The sequence below is a fragment of the Amborella trichopoda genome, chromosome 11 (assembly GCF_054954075.1).
Source record: "Amborella trichopoda isolate Santa Cruz 75 chromosome 11, AtrichopodaSantaCruz75HAP2 v2.0, whole genome shotgun sequence".
Taxonomy (NCBI): Eukaryota; Viridiplantae; Streptophyta; class Magnoliopsida; order Amborellales; family Amborellaceae; genus Amborella; species Amborella trichopoda.
In genome coordinates, this window is record NC_142346.1 from 17,801,231 (window position 1) to 17,812,380 (window position 11,150).

The 11,150-nt window shown below is 32.3% G+C and overlaps 1 pseudogene; it reads right to left on the minus strand.

The window, feature by feature from the left end:
• Positions 1-7,485: 7,485 nt before the first annotated feature.
• LOC110008170 (RNA polymerase II C-terminal domain phosphatase-like 3) lies at positions 7,486-8,549 on the minus strand (annotated as a pseudogene).
• Between the last annotated feature and the right edge of the window lie 2,601 nt (positions 8,550-11,150).

Consider the following 11,150-nt stretch of genomic DNA (forward strand, 5'->3'; position numbering starts at 1 on the left):
TGATGTTCCAATTGAATGTTAATTGATTTATTTTTTCTTACATTTTCATTTTTAAAAAATAGTTATACGGTACGTTTTCAAGTTCCTTATAACATTATCTAAAATTTCATAAAGGTTGTGCTGGCTTTTCTACTGATCTCGGTAATAGGAGACCATGTTTTATTTTTGAAAAGGTGTGGTTTGCATAAGGTTGCAACCTTAAACAATCTAATTAAGGTGCATCTCTAAATTCTATCATAAATATAATTTTGATATAAAGATTCTTAGGATGACTTGAGAATCTATTTAATATCTAATTATAAACTTTTAAGCTTTAAATATGGTTCAAATAAAGTAGATCCAAAAACATATGAAAATTTTGAAAATGGATGGTCCAAATAATGTGTTGCAAGATTAAGTACTTTGTAGATTCGAAATCTTTTTTTCTTTTCATATTCATACATCTCGATGTCGAGATGACCAATTAGAGGGTTTCTCAACATCAATCAACTTTTTATGCTGGATTTTTTAGGTGCATTTTTTATTCTATTGCAACTTTATATAAATTTTTTCCCTTTTTAAATTGTTAAAGAAATTTATATTTTGAATGAGTTCACATGCTTTTAAAAATATTAAGACCCAATAAACTATCACATATTTTTATTACAAATACAAAAATCATTAAAAATAATAATATTGTCTTTAAGACCAAAATAGAATGCTGATTTAAAAATCTAATTGTTAATATTTTAAAGGGTGTGGTTTCCATAAGGATCTTCAAATTTTATCAAATAACATATAATTTTGATGTAAAATAGTCTTAAGATTTTCTCAAGATCTATTTTCATATCTAATTATAAAATTTTAAACTCTAAAAATGATTAAAATCAAGTAGATCTATAAACATATGGAAATCTTGAAAATGGACGGTCTAGATAATATGTTGTAAGATACACCATTTCTGGGACTCAAAATCCTTTCATTTTTCATAGTCATGCATCTCGATGTTGAGATGATCAATTAGAGAGTTTTTTAACATTAAAAAACCTTTTTCGATGGATTTTTGAGGTGCATCCGTAGTTCTAACTTTTAAAGTTGTTTAAATTTACAACCTTATATAAACTTTTTCTTATTTTAAATTAAATTTATGATTGTGTTTAAAATCTAAATATTGTTAGAATCTTAAAACATTTCTTATTCCTAGATGCTTCATTATGACCTTTAAGAGGTATAGAAATTGTAATGATTGATGTATGTTCCGTCTAAGACTCTAGGGTTCATTTCTTTTGAGCTTTAAAAACTTATTTTTTGATCTCTTATTACGAGTGACATGCACGTGTGTTGCACGTAAAATTAATTATTAATTATAAAATTTAAAAGGACTTTTGATTAAGAAGAGAGAGCTTCTAATCGATCCATTCACATAATTATAGAGAGAGAAGATAGACCTCATTTTATATCATACATTCAATTGTTCACTGAATAGAAAAATGTTTCTATTGAAATATGAAAGAAAATAAAATATAATATGTGTAAATGGAAGTTATGACATAGAGTAGTTTTGAAATGTGGGGGAGATAGATAGAGAAATTTTAGGAAAGTTGATTTATTAAGACAAAGAGATAGTAGAGGTACGTGAAAATATTGGTGAGAAGAAAGAGAAAAAAAATAGCACCGGGAGGAGATTTATTAAGAGAGATAAAATAAGAGAGAAATTTTAGGAAAGTTGATTTATTAGGAGAGAGAGTAGGTACATGCGAATATTGGTGAAAGGAGAGAATAGAGAGAAAACGTGAGATTATTGTAGTATTATATTAGTATATATTTTATAATAATTCAATAATTATTATTGATAATTATAATAAAACTAATTTATACTTGTACTATTAGTATTTATAACTAAATAATTACAATTGTAGTATTAGATATATTTATGACCAGGAGATTATTTTGTTTTTTGGGGAGAAAAATGAATTTAATTAAATTAGGGAAATAGGAAAGAGAAGGCCTCACCACATTAAAAAAATTAGTTATCTAGAAGATAATGTGTCATCATACTAGAAAAGAAGTTACCTATTTTTATGTGAGAATTAAAAGATAAAAAGCGTGGGAGAGAGGAAAAGATGAGTAAATTAAAATTGCTTTAATTGGGAGAGAGAAGATGAGATGTCATCATAGAACTAAAGGAGTTACCTATTTGTATATATTTTCATGTATGTAGGATGGAGAGAGAGAAAGAGAGAGAGAGAGAGAGAGAGAGAGAGAGAGCTAACATATAAATATTGGACTGATAGAAAGAAGGATGAGGTATCATCACACAACTAAAGGAGTTACCTATTTTTATGTATACAAATTTTTATGTATGTAGGATGGAGAGAGAAAGAGCTAATATAGAAACGTGGGAGAGATGAAGGGAAGATGATGTGTCATCACGCAACTAAAAGAGTTACCTATTTTTATGTATTTGCATGCATGTAGGATGTAAAGAGAGAAAGAGAGAGAGAGATAATGGATAAACGTAGGAGAGATGGAAAAAGTAAATTAAGAAAAATAAAAGAGAGACAATTTGTATAATGTGGGAGAGACAAGGATATGAATTGAATGAAAAAAGATATGTGGCGCGATAATAAAAGGGGTGTTGCTCTCGCTTAATATATAATAATACATGCACCATGTATAAATCCATAAACCACCATACTTTTGAAAAACTATTTCTTGTGTGACCCAAAAAATTGCACACACCCTCTCTTCATCTAATACTCAACCCCAAAAGAATAAATTTCAACTTCCACCTTAGACATGGTTAGAATGGGTCCCGTCCAACAATGAATCTCGACCATTTATTTGGTGAATTTCATGATCTAGACCTTTATGAATTCAAAATAAAGTAAATTTTTTTTTTAACATCGTCCATCTAATGATAATAAAATCGTCTAAAAATTTTGGAAAGGGAAAAATATTGCTTTTTAGGCCGTCTCACCAAAATGAAAGGTATGTATTAATTGGGCTAAACAAATATTTTCTAGGGTGCATTTTTAATTTTTGTTTTTTTACCATTGTTCATTAGAATGAAAAAAAATATATATTGAAAAATTAGGGTCAAACAAATATCTTCTAATATAGTTTTAAGAGATTGTTTCATTATATTACCATATAACAAGTACGTGAAGTCAGTCTCCATATATATGTATATATAATCCCCACATATATGTATGTATAATGTGTGAAATACCTTTGGAACCACATGTCTAGTGAATAGATATTGAGAGGTTTGGGTAGGGATGGCAATGGGTCGGCTCAGATCCGGACCCGAAAAAATTTATGGGACCAGACTCAGACTCGATTGGATCCGACTGAAAAATAATAATAAATAAATAAATAAATAAATAAATATATACATATGAAATATTATGTTAAATATATACATGTATTTATTTAAATATTATAATTAACTATGTATAATTATATTTATTAAAATATTATATATTAAATATATTAATTTAGTATTAACACTATTCAGATCGGGTCCCAACCCGTCGGGTCCATTTTTTGGAACCATAACCAGACCCAAGTCGGATCCGATCATTGGGTCCAAGTCCATTGCCACCTTTAATTTGGGGGGAGGCCCCACAATAGACCTTGTTATAATTAAATGAATTTATATCTTTAGTGAACTTGGTTTGTGTATCTATTAATAAAATAAATATTTACAATATTATTGAAAATATAAATGACATATACTTTCTTCGTGAACTTTGATAAACAAAATTTTTTTGGTTCTCAATATTCTTTTATGGGTTGTAGAAGGCAGAGATATATCGGGCTTAGTTATCCCTGGGGTTGAGGAAGACGACAATTTGGAATGGGAAAATAGTAAAGTTGCTCATTTTCAAAAAGCTTTCTCTTCTGAGGTTCCTCTCAAACCTAAATTAGATGGTTTGTCATTTATGTCTATCCCTGAAGCAGTTGCGAACAAACTTGAAATAGGGGTAACTATGTTAAAAAGCACAGTTTTTAAACTCTCGGATGATAAATCTCTTAGACCAGATGGTTTCCCGTTATTCTTCTTTCAAAAATTCTGGCTAATGGTTAAAGTGGATTTATTGGATATGGTGAGAGAGTTTATGAATACGGGTGAATTGTTGAAGGGTGTCAATGCTACTTTTATAGCATTGATTCCTAAGAGATGTGTGTGATCTGTTCTCTCTCTGATATACGACCTACCAGTCTGCTCACCAGTCTTTACAAAATCGTTGACAAAATTTTGGTAGAGATTGAAGTTGGTCATTTCTCTGCTTGTCTCTGATATCCAAGCGGCCTTTATTCAAGATAGGATGATCTTTGATAGTGTGCTCACAACACAAGAATGTATCAATATCAGGTTGTTAAGTAGGGAACCAGTTAAGTTGGATATGGAGAAAGCCTATGATAGAGTGGAGTGATGTATTTTAATGGAGATTTTAAAAAATATGGGTTTCGGATCTAAGTAGAGAAGTTGGATTTTTGGGTGTCTGTCGACGGCGTACTTTTCTGTCCTTATAAATGGAAGCCCAAAAGGCTTTTTTAGGGCATCGAGGGGATTTAGACATGGTGATCGCTTATTACCCTTTCTATTCACCCTATATGCGGAATGCTTCAGTAGAATGATTAACAAAATTGTTGAGAGGGGGAATTTTTCAGGCTCTAAGGTGGCTCAGATTGGTATGCAAGTCACCCATTTGCAATAAGCAGACGACACTTTGATGTTTTGTGATGCAGATATTTCTCAACTAGCTAACATTGAGAGATTTTTGAAGTGTTTGAGGTGCTCATGGGGTTGAAGGTTAATTTTGGAAAAAGCAGCAATGATTGGGGTTAATTGCGATGAGGTAGTGGTGCGAGATTTAGCAGGGAGGCTTGGTTGCAAGGTGGAGGGTTTTCCTCTTAAATATTTGGGTCTTTTGATTTTCAATGGCAATCTACCGGTGGCTATGTGGGACAGTGTTATTCAAAAAGTGAAATTTAAGTTAAACATTTGAAAACCAAAATATCTTTCCTTAGGGGGCCATGTAACTCTTCTATCGTCTTATTTGGCTAATCTCCCTATCTACCAAATGTCTCTATTACTTATGCCGAGAGCAATGGCAAAGCGTATACAGTTTATGATGCGCAATTTCTTAAGGGTTCTTTCGGAGAAGAGAGAAGGTTTCATCTTATTAGATGGGACAAGGTGTGTACACCTAAGAGGGAAGGGGGTCTGGGTTTACGAAGGTTGCCTCTGATGAATGTTGCGCTTTTGTACAAATGGTGGTGGCGAAGCATTTACTGCAAAGACCAGTTGTGATGTAAAATGCTTGTATCTAAATATGGGGTGGATAGATATGACATGTGGATTAACAGGGCAAGTGGAAGGGATAGCATCTCTTTCCTTTGGAGAGATATTTATGCCTTAAAAAAAGTGGTTGATCGTAATGCTATATGGTTACTTGGGTCGGGGGTTTCTATCTCCTTCTGACACTATAAGTGGTTGGGAGATATACCTTTAAAATATGCTTATCTTTTTCTTTGTGAGAAGGTTAGCGTTCCCCAAGCATCTGTTGCTGTTGCAGATCTAGTGGAAATACTGAATGATAAGGTTTGCTAGAATATCACCTTCCCTTATGATAGAATTCATAACTATTTATATCAGCCTCCAATCAATTTGTACAAGGATATTGAGCTGATGTATATCAAGCAGTATAATGAGGATGAGATTACTTGGGAAATTGAAAACGATGGTCAGTTCACGGTTAAGGGAATCGAAGGACCTTTGAAGGGGTGGTTTGGAGCTTTGGAAGGGTTTTGAACAATATCAAGTTTTCGTTGTGGTCTTGATTATCAGTCTCAAAAGTAAGCAGAGGAATCTCTAAGTCCAATGTGATGATTAATCTGAATAATCTTTTTCAATTAGATGTGCCTAGAAGCAGACCAAGTGCACGGTGGAGGCCAGTTGACCAAGGGTTACTAAAGCTGAAGTTTGACGGTAGTTCTTTGGGTAACCCAGTCCCAGAAGGATTTGGTGGAGTGATACGTGATTAGTAAGAAAACGTGGTAGTGGCTTATGCTGGTCCATGTGGTGTTACTACGACAAATCATGCTGAGTTACTTGCTATCTTACATGGTTTGAAGATTTTGGTAGCTAGAAATTTTGATGGTGGCTATATCCTTAATGGGATTCAATGAATGTGATTAAGTGGTTTCAGAAAGATCAACGGTTTTCGTGGCAACTAAAGTTAATAGGTTTGCAAAGTTTTGATCTGTTGTCTGTTCTGACGTGTTCCTTAGCTCATGTGTATAAGAGCCAGCCTAAAAAATTTCACTAGAAGAGGTTGTTTTGATGCCCAAATATCCTCAAATTGATCATCTCGACATCAAGATGTATGGACTTAAGAAAGAAAAATGGATTTCAAGTTTTAGAAATAGTGCATCTTGTAACGCATTTTTGGACAGTCAATTTTCAAGATTTTCAAATTTTCATAGATCTGCTCGATTTACAGATTTAAATTTTAAAGATGAAAAATTATTTTAAGGCTATCATAAAGATTTCCAGTATTGAAACTACATTTCTAGACACTATTTGAAGGTACACTTTACTTTGATTGTTTAGATCCTCGACTCTATACAAACAATACCCATTTTTTAAAAAATATTTAACATCTAATTGGATATCTTTTGAATATTGTTTAAATTCTTTTAATTAGCAATCTTATGGAAAAAGCACCATTTCAATTAATCCAATTTTAGGGAAATGATGGTAACTGATGCCTTTATAACAGAGCTGGATTCCCCCACTTCCCATGTTTCTTGTATTTTTATAAGATCACGTATTATTTTTTCACCTCCCACTTGCTCTTTTTTGGAATTACCCAACTTCCTGACCAATCGAAAATAGATTTTCCCATTATATGTATATTTTATCAATATGTATGTGTATATGACCACTTTTAATGGGAAAGAATCATCACTCACCCTAGGCTCTCCAAATTATGGTCTCACATGATAAATTTTTAGTTTCCTAACTTGGTTCTTCCTGTTAGTTTCAGGTTGAGTTTCATATGACCACTTTTAATGGGAAAGAGTCATCACTCACTCTGGCTTGTCCAAATTATCTGGTCTCAGAGGCTATATTTTTAGGTCCCTAATCTGGTTCTTCTGGTCAGGTTTCGGGTTGAGCTTTAAGATGTGAGATTTATAAATGCTTAAATTTCCTGTTGTGGCTTCTTGTTGTCCCTGAAAAGCTTGACATGAGGCTTAGGAAACAACAAGAGGTGGGTTCTTCAGGTGAGGAAAGGGTAAAGCGACAGTAACCTCACTTCACTTCGGAGTTTTGTTTTGTCAGTGACAAAGCAGGGTTTTAGTTTATGAGCTTTGCCAAGGAGCAAGTTAAGTTGGGTTTCGTTAGATGCTTCATGTATTTTGGGTTTGAAGAATGCTTCATGTATTTTGGGTTATGTTCATTTCAAAAAAAAAAGAAAGAACAATAGATTGTTATGATGATGGTGGAGGGGGCATAATTGGAAAGTCCCTCTCATTCGCTCGCCTGTATAACAAGGTCGAGGCTTCCAACCATCCAGGATGGACCACATATCTACCGGTAGACATAACCCAGTTAACCTTATCAGTACCAAGAGAAATAGCCACAACATGAGTGACCTCATCATCAATCTGGTTGCTGCAAATTGCCCCAAATTTCTCAGCGGTTTGCCAAAGTGGGTGAAGGTGATGGTTTGTGAACCCAACATGAAAGATCCTACTAAAAACCACTTTGCACCCTTTTAATATCTTTGCCTGCTCCCATGCAAGAATCTCTTTGACATCTACCTCATCCAGGGACCGATTAGAGAAGAAGCTTTGGTGTATCGTTTCAATAACCGCCAAAGATGAGCCAATGCGCCATCCTTAGGTCTTTCATCATGGTTGATCACGAGAAGAGATGGTCCATGAAGTCCAAATTGACATCTGCTACAGGGAAAATATGTATACCTGTCAACAACAATCAAATTGTGCTTATGAAGGGGTCAGACCTTGGCAGAATCATCTATGATAACAACTGTAGACTCCATCCCTAAAACCCCATCTAAATCCTTGCTTTTTTGCAATCTCTTGTCCCTGTCAAATGGGTCACCATCGTCACCCTTTGAGATAACACGCCCTGCAAATAATGACCCAGAGGGATCCAACACCCTTGCCATCTCAGTAGCATATACCTTGTTTCCCATTGTGCAAATGTGTAGCTCATAAAGCTTACTAGCCCTCTCAAGAAAATTCCAAATCCCCGGTCGCAACTTGGTCCACATTCCCATATGTGGAAAGCGGAAGAGGTGACGGCGAGGCTTGAGCCGGTCTTGCTCCTCCTTCTTTTTTAAGATTTCATCGTGTACTCGATCAACTTCTATGAACTTGGCAGAATTAAGAAGAGTGTGGTCAAGATCCAAGACAAGGGAAAGCTTCTGGGCAGAAAACATTTTGTTCTGCTCCACAATCATTCTTGCTCTTTCCTTATCAGGTAAATTAGTGGACAAGGGAAGTGAAGAAGTTGGGTTCACTGACATGTTCAATTCTTGGCTGCTTGAAGTAATTGTACTAAAATGAATGGTTGATGGGTCGGTTCCATTAGATTTAGGTTGTGGTGTAGAGCTCACATCTGTTGGAATCAGTGATTAAAAAAACGCCGGAATTGACAGGAGACGTCTCGAATCGTTCAAAAAACTGGGAATCGCCCGGTTCTAGAGAGAATCGGGCGATTCTAAAGAAAACCGGGCGATTCTGTACAGTGACTCGCCGATTCACTGTACGGACTCGGCAAGGCCCTTGAACAACACGGGCTGCACAGTGTTCTTCACGGGATTCTTCAAAATTGGTCATTTTTTTTATCATTTTTCTTGTTTTTTTTGGCATGTGATCTAATATGCAGGCTTTAAACAGCTTTATTCAACTTTTTCACGGATTAAATGGTGGAGAAATTTTGTGTTTTTGGATCACGAAAGTTGCATTTTTAAGGTTTCCGTCTTTCCTTATGTTTCATGCCAAATAGAGCATGAATCTGTCAAAATTTGTAGGAATTTTGATCGTAAAGTTGTTCATCAAAACCTTCTGTTACGAATTTGTGATAATCGTTGAGAAAAACCAAGTAAGAAGTTTGGGTTTTTTTTTTTTTCCGCCATATGATTAATTTCACTGCATATTTTGAAGATAATGAGTTCAATTTGTAGGGTTTTTAATCTTTATTGTGTCTATTATGATTTAACATATTCAATTTTATTTAATTTGGTCAATTACAACATGAATTTTTAAATGAACACAGTGATGTCTGTGAAAAGAAATTTATGCTGTTTTTTTTTTTTTTTTTCCGACTTTCAATTTTTTGTTCATGATATATTACAAATAATGTGTTAGATTTCTAGCGTTTTTAATCGTTATAGTGTTGTTTATAATTAGATGTGTTCAATTTGATCTGATTTATTCAATTTAAGCTTCATTTTTTAGATTCAATGAATGTTGTTTGTGAATAAAAGAACTGCGTTTTCTTTTTTTGCTCAATTTAATCGATTTGATTTGATTTATTGATGATAATGTGTTCAAAATTTAGGGTTTTGATTCCTTATGTTGTTGTTTATCAGAAAATGTACTAAATTGGATGTAATTTATTCGCTTAGAGGTGGATTTTTTAGTTAAAATGGCTTATGTAAGATGGCTCTGTGAAGAACAATTTTTTTTTTTTTTGTGTGTAATCCATGATCAAATTTTTTTAATACATGATCGAATTTTTTGTAATCCATGATCGAATTGTTTTTTTTTTTTTTTTAATCCATGATCGAATTTTTTGTTTTTTGTTTTGAACCCATGATAGAATATTTTGTAATCCATGATCGAATTTTTTGTAATCCATGATCGAAATGTTTGTTTTTTTTTTTTTGTAATCCATGATCAAATTTTTTGTTTTTTGTTTTTTTTGTAACCCATGATAGAGTTTTTTGTAATCCATGATGGAATTTTTTCTAATCCATGATCGAATTGTTTTTTTCTTTTCTTGTAATCCATGATCGAATTTTTTGTTTTTTTTAGTTTTTCTAATCCATGATCGAATTTTATATAATCCATGATCGAATTTTTTGTAATCCATGATCTAATTTTTTGTAATCCATGATCGAATTTTTTTGTAATCCATGATTGAATTTTTTGAAAATTTGTGACTTTTTTTTTTAATCCATGATCAAATTTTTTTTTGTAATCCATGATCGAATTTTTTGAAAATTTGTGATTGTTTTTTTTTTAATCCATGATCGAATTTTTTGAAAATTTGTGATTTTTTTTTTTAATCCATATCAAATTTTTTGAAAATTTGGGATTTTTTTTTTTTTAATCTATGATCGATTTTTTTGAAACTTTGTGATTTTTTTTTTTAATCCATGATCGAATTTTTTTTTGTAATCAATGATCGAATTTTTTGAAAATTTGTGATTTTTTTTTTAATCCATGATCGATTGTTTTGAAAATTTGTGATTTTTTTTTTTAATCCATGATCGAATTTTTTTTTGTAATCAATGATCGAATTTTTTGAAAATTTGTTATTTTTTTTTTAATCGATGATCGAAATTTTTTTTGTAATCCATCATCGAATTTTTTGAAAATTTGCTGTACTTTTTTTATTTATTTATTTTTTATTCATGATCGAATTTTTTGAAAAATGATGATTTTCCGAAAAGATGTGAAAATCGTGATAAGGTTTTGATTATCGTGATGTATTAAACCCAATTTTAAATTTTTATTGTTTGAGTTTGCTGTGCTTTTTTTTTTTTTTCCATGATCGAATTTTTTGAAAAATGATGATTTTCCAAAAAGATATGAAAATCGTGACAAGGTTTTAATTATCATGAGGTATTAAACCATATTTAAAATTTTTATTGTTAAAGTTTTTGTTAAAAAAATTGTATGTTGATAGATTATTTATGCAAAAAAATGCATGTTATTATATTTTTAATGCAAAAGTGTATTTTTTTAATCTGTTGTTAATGCATTTTTTAGTTGGAATGATTGATGTTAGGTGGCTCGGGGAAGAATTGTTTTTATTATTAATTTTTTAATGCAAAAAGTGTATGTTCTTGATAATTGAGGTTGTAGCCATGTTTGGAGCTTGCATTTTCTATTATATT